Below are 6,969 nucleotides of genomic sequence, written 5' to 3'. Positions count from 1 at the left end.
TGGCGGTGGGGCGCTGGTAGGCCCGGGGCTGCGGCGCCGAGGCTCCCCAACGGGTGCCGTGGGGCGGGCGCCACCAGTCGTTCCCCGCAGCTCCTCTCTTTTGAAAGCGACGATCTCGCTGCTGTCGTCGAGTGTTGTAGGGGGGCTCTCGGTAGGCCCGCTGTGGTGCGCCATAGTAGTTTCGGTCGTACCGTGCCTCCTCAAATGGTGCGTTGTCGGCTCGGCGTGGGCCTCGAACCACCGAGGCGTACGAGCGTCTATAGCCCTGAGACTGTGGGTTGCGGCGAGGATAGGGTTCATACCGTAGGGGTGGAGGCGCGTTGTCTCTGCGTCTCATCCGTCCTCTCCGGTAGTTGACTTCCGTCCAGCCGTAGTCATCGTCATAGGCGGCCATGTTAGAGCTGGTTAGCTTCAGTGCTAAGCTAAAGTGCGTGAGTCGAGTGATGTGGAAAAAATGACTGTTTTTTACCAGGAAAAGACTCCGCCGAGCTCATATATTGAAGAACAAGCTTTATTTATTAAAGAAAGCGCAACGTTTCGGTCTACAATATGACCTTCTTCAGGCAGTTTGTAAAGCAAAATCGCAAAAGTCTCTCTAGAGAAGTGCATATGGCTGTGGTCAGCTATAGAAGGAAAGGTCAAGGGTGTGGAGCGGATATTCTTCCGGTAAAGAAGGGTGGAACTTAGTTCTCAGCCAACAGGTGCGGGTTAGACCTCCATCTCATGATCGGGGAGGGCCATGTCCCCTTCAAATCCATCTAAGGAGATTCGGAAGTTTCAGTATTGAGTCTAAGAGGAATTATCAAATTGATATTATTAATGACACTCTATGTCGTGATAAAATTAATATTATTGTAATGGTTAAGAATTTGACCCGCTCCCACTCGTGAATTTAGAAATGATTGTAACAATAATTGTTTTTAGTAAATGGAGAATTGTCCTTTTTAAACACTCGTTTTTAATTTTAGCTTTTTAGGATTTGCCAATTGTATTATGAATTTGTGGCCCAAATGGGATTTTCGTCGTGAATTTAAGTGTCCTAATTGTATTGTACATGATTAAAATTCAAAAGTGAAGCAATCCCACAGCATGGTCCTCTCCTTCCATATTGACCTCTATTAAAGCATATCACAGTATGTAACCTTTGACAACATAGTCTTCTCCTTCAGTATTGATCTCCATTTGACATATAACAGTGTATCACACTAGCTAATGTAGTGTTTTCTCCTTCCTTATTGACCTCTTATCAAAACATAACCAAACACAGTGTGTGACATTAGACAAACAGTCCATAATACTTTCACAGCATAGAACATTATCAACAAGACATTTTTCATGAATTTTATATACAATTATATACATGTGTGTGGTGGTGTGGAGGAACAGTATACACCCGGGCAGTTATCTGGTGTCCTTTTGGGTTGTGTTTTAGGTCCATCGGATTCCAGTCATTTAGGGTTACAGCCTGGGTGGACATGAATAAAATAGACAGTCCTAGGGTTTCCCAAAAATTAGAGAAATTATGCCAAATTGTGATAGCTGAAAGTAAGAGATAGAATATGAGGTTAGGTATTTGATACCTGGAGTTACACAAATATGGGGTTATCCACTCAGTAATTATTGGTAGAGTTTTAAGAGGGAGTGAGATTAGGTTTAAAGTGCCCAAGTCTTTTTCAAAAAATTGTAATTAGGGTTAGGCTCTAAGTACTCCCTGGTTAGGGTTAGAGAGCGGCAACCAGGTGAGGTTGACGATACCTATGGTTTCAAAAAATTATTATTATTAGGGTTAGGCACTAACTCCTGAGTGTTTAGGTTTAGAGCGGCGCATCAAGGTTAGGCTCTAGGGTTGCAAAAAATTAGGTTTAGGCATCAAGTCCTGAGTGGTTAGGTTTAGGGCATCGAAACCGGGTTAGGCTGTAGGGTTAGAAGGACTTAGGTTTAGGCATAAAAACCCGAGTGGTTAGGGTTAGGGCGCAGAGACCAGGATAGGCTCTAATTAATGTTACGTCCAAGACCAGATCCTCTGCCCAGGTGTATTGTGAACAAAGGTTAAAGGTCACCGTTTGAAAATGAACATTTCACATAAATAGTACATGTCATAACAACCTCAGTATCGGTATCAAGTCGACATCATAAGGGAATGAAAACATAGAAATCTCCAAGACAATGTACTGAGTCACAGGTATCTGAAAATGGCAACATTTGAGTCCTACTGTGTAAATATACTAACGAGAGAGGCACGGGCCAGTTAGGGGAAAATAGGGTTAGGGTTAGGGGTTAGGGGTTAGGATTAGAAAAGAAAAACCTTCTCTCAGAAGAGAAGGTAGGTGCACGGGCCATCTGCCCATTGGACCACCCGTTGCGTCGGTCCCAAGGGGGGTGGCGGGTGTGCCGGCGTCCGCCGTACCGCACCTCAGTCCACCCCTGATCCATGATTGGTTTTAAAGCGGTGTATTTAAGTAATAATAATGTATTTATATTTATATATTAGTTTGGTTATCTATGAAATAATGTTTTTTTGTATATAGTAATATATTTAACTTATAATGTGTTTTTAAATGAAAATCAAATTGTTTTTAAATGAAAATCAAATTGTTTTTATTAAATTAATACGTGTGCCTCTGGGCAACGTTTCAACCCTATGGGGTCTTCCTCAGGCCTTGCACACTAAAAAAGAAATAATTTGCCTGTCTGTTAAAGAGTTGTTTCTCTGTTGCAGGTCAAAAGAAAAATGAGCTCCTGCTCTTGGGCCGCTCCTTTTATACCCCTGTTGACTCCTCCCCCTTCTTTTAGAGGTGAGTAGAAATAGGTTTAACTTAAAATGTATAAATGTTTAAATTTTAACTTAGGAGGTAACTGAATTGTTTTTAATCTTATCCAGGTAAGTATAAATTATAGATTTTAACTTAGGTAGGCAAGGTAAGTATTTACTTTTTAATTATTAATTATTTATTATTAATTATTTACTATCCAGGTAAGTTATTGTTCGATTTTATTGTCAATGTTATGGATTATATTTTTTAAATTATTAATTGTTTTTAAATTTTTAATTGTTCTTCCAAAATTAATTATGAATTTAAACACCCCAAATTAGGGTTTTAGTTTTAGGGTTTATAGCAGTGTTTAGGGCTAGGGTAGGGTTACCTTAGGGTTAGGGCCAAATTTTAATGATTAGATTTAGGGTTTAGGACCAGGGTAGGGTTAATGTTTAACTTAGGGTTAGGGCCAATTGTAGTGGTTAGGGTTAGAGTATAGGACTAGGGTAGGGTTACCTTAGGGTTAGGACCAAATTATAGTAGTTAGATTTAGGGTTTAGGACCAGGGTAGGGTTAGTATTTACCTTAGGGTTAGGGCCAAATGTAGTGGTTAGGGTTAGAGTTTAGGACTAGGGTAGGGTTACCTTAGGGTTAGGGCCAGATTTTAGTGGTTAGATTTAGGGTTTAGGACCAGGGTAGGGTTAGTATTTACCTTAGGGTTAGGGCCAAATGTAGTGGTTAGGGTTAGAGTTTAGGACTAGGGTAGGGTTACCTTAGGGTTAGGGCCAGATTTTAATGGTTAGATTTAGGGTTTAGGACCAGAGTAGGGTTAATGTTTAACTTAGGGTTAGGGCCAAATGTAGTGGTTAGGGTTAGAGTATAGGACTAGGGTAGGGTTACCTTAGGGTTAGGACCAGATTTTAGTAGTTAGGTTTAGGGTTTAGGACCAGGGTAGGGTTAGTATTCAACTTAGGGTTAGGGCCAAATGTAGTGGTTAGGGTTAGAGTTTAGGACTAGGGTAGGGTTACCTTAGGGTTAGGGCCAGATTTGAGTAGTTTATAGTGGTTAGGTTTAGGGCCAGGATAGATTACCTTAGGGTTAGGGCCAGATTCCAGTGGTTAGGTTTAGGCGTTTAGGACCAGGGTAGGGTTAATATTTACCTTAGGGTTAGGGCCAGATCAAGTGGTTAGGTTTAGGGTTTAGGACCGGGATATAGTTATCTTAGGGTTAGGACCAGATGTAGTGGTTAGGTTTAGGATTTAGGGCCAGGGTATGATTATATTTAGTTTGGGGTTAGGGCCAGATTCAAAGTCCTGGTTAGGCCTAGGACTAAGGGCTTAAAACTCACTCCAAGGTATTTGGGGTCTGCCCTTCAAGACTTTCTTTTCCCATTCAATAATCCCTTGCAGTTCAGGCATCCCAGCACGCCATTTAAGAAAGGCTTTCTGCTTTTCACTTAATGGAGGATATTTCCTCTTGTCTGGCTGTGAGTCCATGAAAAACTCCACTGACTCTTCAAAAACATCCTCATCTGGGGCTGTCCCACTAACTACTTCTGAGGCTCGCCGGGAAGTCTGAACTGCATGTACTTTAGCTTGTTCTCCCTTGTCTTCGGCTACCTCTACTTTATCCTGAAGAAGATTGTCCTCAAGATGTCTCGTCTTCCTACTACACTTAAGTGTTCCTCGCTTCTGGGGCACTTTTTCCCTCGAAGAACCCTGCTGTCTGTCTTGTCCATTGTGGGCATGTTCGGTCATCCTTGCCACGGTCATGGGTTGGTCGTCACCCTGTGGCTGGACCGTAGTCTGAGACTGTACCAGGTCCCTGGTATCAGTTCTAGCAGTTATCATTGCCTCAGCATGATCAATCACCTCTTGTGTGATATGCGAAAGGTTTCGTTTGGCCCAACGAACTGCTACCTCAAAGGCCGTCTTCCACTCTTGGGTAAGAAGACCTGAAAGTTCCTCCAAAAGTTCCTCAATCCCTGTCTCATAATGCTCTGTCAGGATCAGGTAAGTATTGTCACCCCACTCCCTTGCATTCTCTGAGATCATCTCCACCACACGCTGTGTGGGAACTGCGGGCTTAATCATCCTTGTCAAAATCTCAACCATCCTGGAAATCATGCGTGGCTCTGGTTTCCCAGGTGTCTTTGCCACCTTTCTCAAATGATGTACCATTTTGATGACTGCGTACAATTTGCGTACTAGCTTCCCAAACTGGGGGTTGGCTGGTTCCCGCCTGACTTCAGATCCTATAGCCCGCGAAGGAGCCCCTCCACGAGCTGATCTGGGATTATCTTGGCGGACCACCGCTGCGTAGGAGCGGTATTGGGGACCGGCGCAACGCGCAGTCCTCAGAGGAGGCACTGGCGGGTCAGGATTAGAAAAGAAAAACCTTCTCTCAGAAGAGAAGGTAGGTGCACGGGCCATCTGCCCATTGGACCACCCGTTGCGTCGGTCCCAAGGGGGGTGGCGGGTGTGCCGGCGTCCGCCGTACCGCACCTCAGTCCACCCCTGATCCATGATTGGTTTTAAAGCGGTGTATTTAAGTAATAATAATGTATTTATATTTATATATTAGTTTGGTTATCTATGAAATAATGTTTTTTTGTATATAGTAATATATTTAACTTATAATGTGTTTTTAAATGAAAATCAAATTGTTTTTAAATGAAAATCAAATTGTTTTTATTAAATTAATACGTGTGCCTCTGGGCAACGTTTCAACCCTATGGGGTCTTCCTCAGGCCTTGCACACTAAAAAAGAAATAATTTGCCTGTCTGTTAAAGAGTTGTTTCTCTGTTGCAGGTCAAAAGAAAAATGAGCTCCTGCTCTTGGGCCGCTCCTTTTATACCCCTGTTGACTCCTCCCCCTTCTTTTAGAGGTGAGTAGAAATAGGTTTAACTTAAAATGTATAAATGTTTAAATTTTAACTTAGGAGGTAACTGAATTGTTTTTAATCTTATCCAGGTAAGTATAAATTATAGATTTTAACTTAGGTAGGCAAGGTAAGTATTTACTTTTTAATTATTAATTATTTATTATTAATTATTTACTATCCAGGTAAGTTATTGTTCGATTTTATTGTCAATGTTATGGATTATATTTTTAAATTATTAATTGTTTTTAAATTTTTAATTGTTCTTCCAAAATTAATTATGAATTTAAACACCCCAAATTAGGGTTTTAGTTTTAGGGTTTATAGCAGTGTTTAGGGCTAGGGTAGGGTTACCTTAGGGTTAGGGCCAAATTTTAATGATTAGATTTAGGGTTTAGGACCAGGGTAGGGTTAATGTTTAACTTAGGGTTAGGGCCAATTGTAGTGGTTAGGGTTAGAGTATAGGACTAGGGTAGGGTTACCTTAGGGTTAGGACCAAATTATAGTAGTTAGATTTAGGGTTTAGGACCAGGGTAGGGTTAGTATTTACCTTAGGGTTAGGGCCAAATGTAGTGGTTAGGGTTAGAGTTTAGGACTAGGGTAGGGTTACCTTAGGGTTAGGGCCAGATTTTAGTGGTTAGATTTAGGGTTTAGGACCAGGGTAGGGTTAGTATTTACCTTAGGGTTAGGGCCAAATGTAGTGGTTAGGGTTAGAGTTTAGGACTAGGGTAGGGTTACCTTAGGGTTAGGGCCAGATTTTAATGGTTAGATTTAGGGTTTAGGACCAGAGTAGGGTTAATGTTTAACTTAGGGTTAGGGCCAAATGTAGTGGTTAGGGTTAGAGTATAGGACTAGGGTAGGGTTACCTTAGGGTTAGGACCAGAGGGTTAGGGTTAGGGTTAGGGTTAGGGTTAGGGTTAGGAAAAGAGTTAGGGCCCCTTCTCCCGCCTCCGCGGGGGAAAGGAGGAGCACGGTCCATCCACCAAGGACTTCTCCCCCCACTATCCCATCTGCGTGGTCTCTCTTGAGAGCGGTCACGGGGACGCCCACGCCTGCCCCCGTAACGCACAGTGGTCCAGCCATCAGCCTCAAAAGGCATGATGCTGTTTTTAATTGTTTATGACTATTCCGCGGTGTATTTAAGTAATTATAGTGTTTTATATTTATATATTTATTTATTTATAGGTCAGATATATATGAGAAATGAAATTATTTATAAACGTAATGGAAAGATGAAATAAAAGACAGATGCCGCGACGTTTCGACCTTACTAGGTCTTCTTCAGGCGGAAAAGATATATATAAAAGAGAAGAAAGAAGTAAGAATGAATGA

This window comes from Pagrus pagrus (assembly GCF_965226575.1).
Source record: "Pagrus pagrus genome assembly, contig: HAP1_SCAFFOLD_456, whole genome shotgun sequence".
NCBI lineage: Eukaryota > Metazoa > Chordata > Actinopteri > Spariformes > Sparidae > Pagrus > Pagrus pagrus.
Note: the sequence above shows the minus strand (reverse complement) of the source record.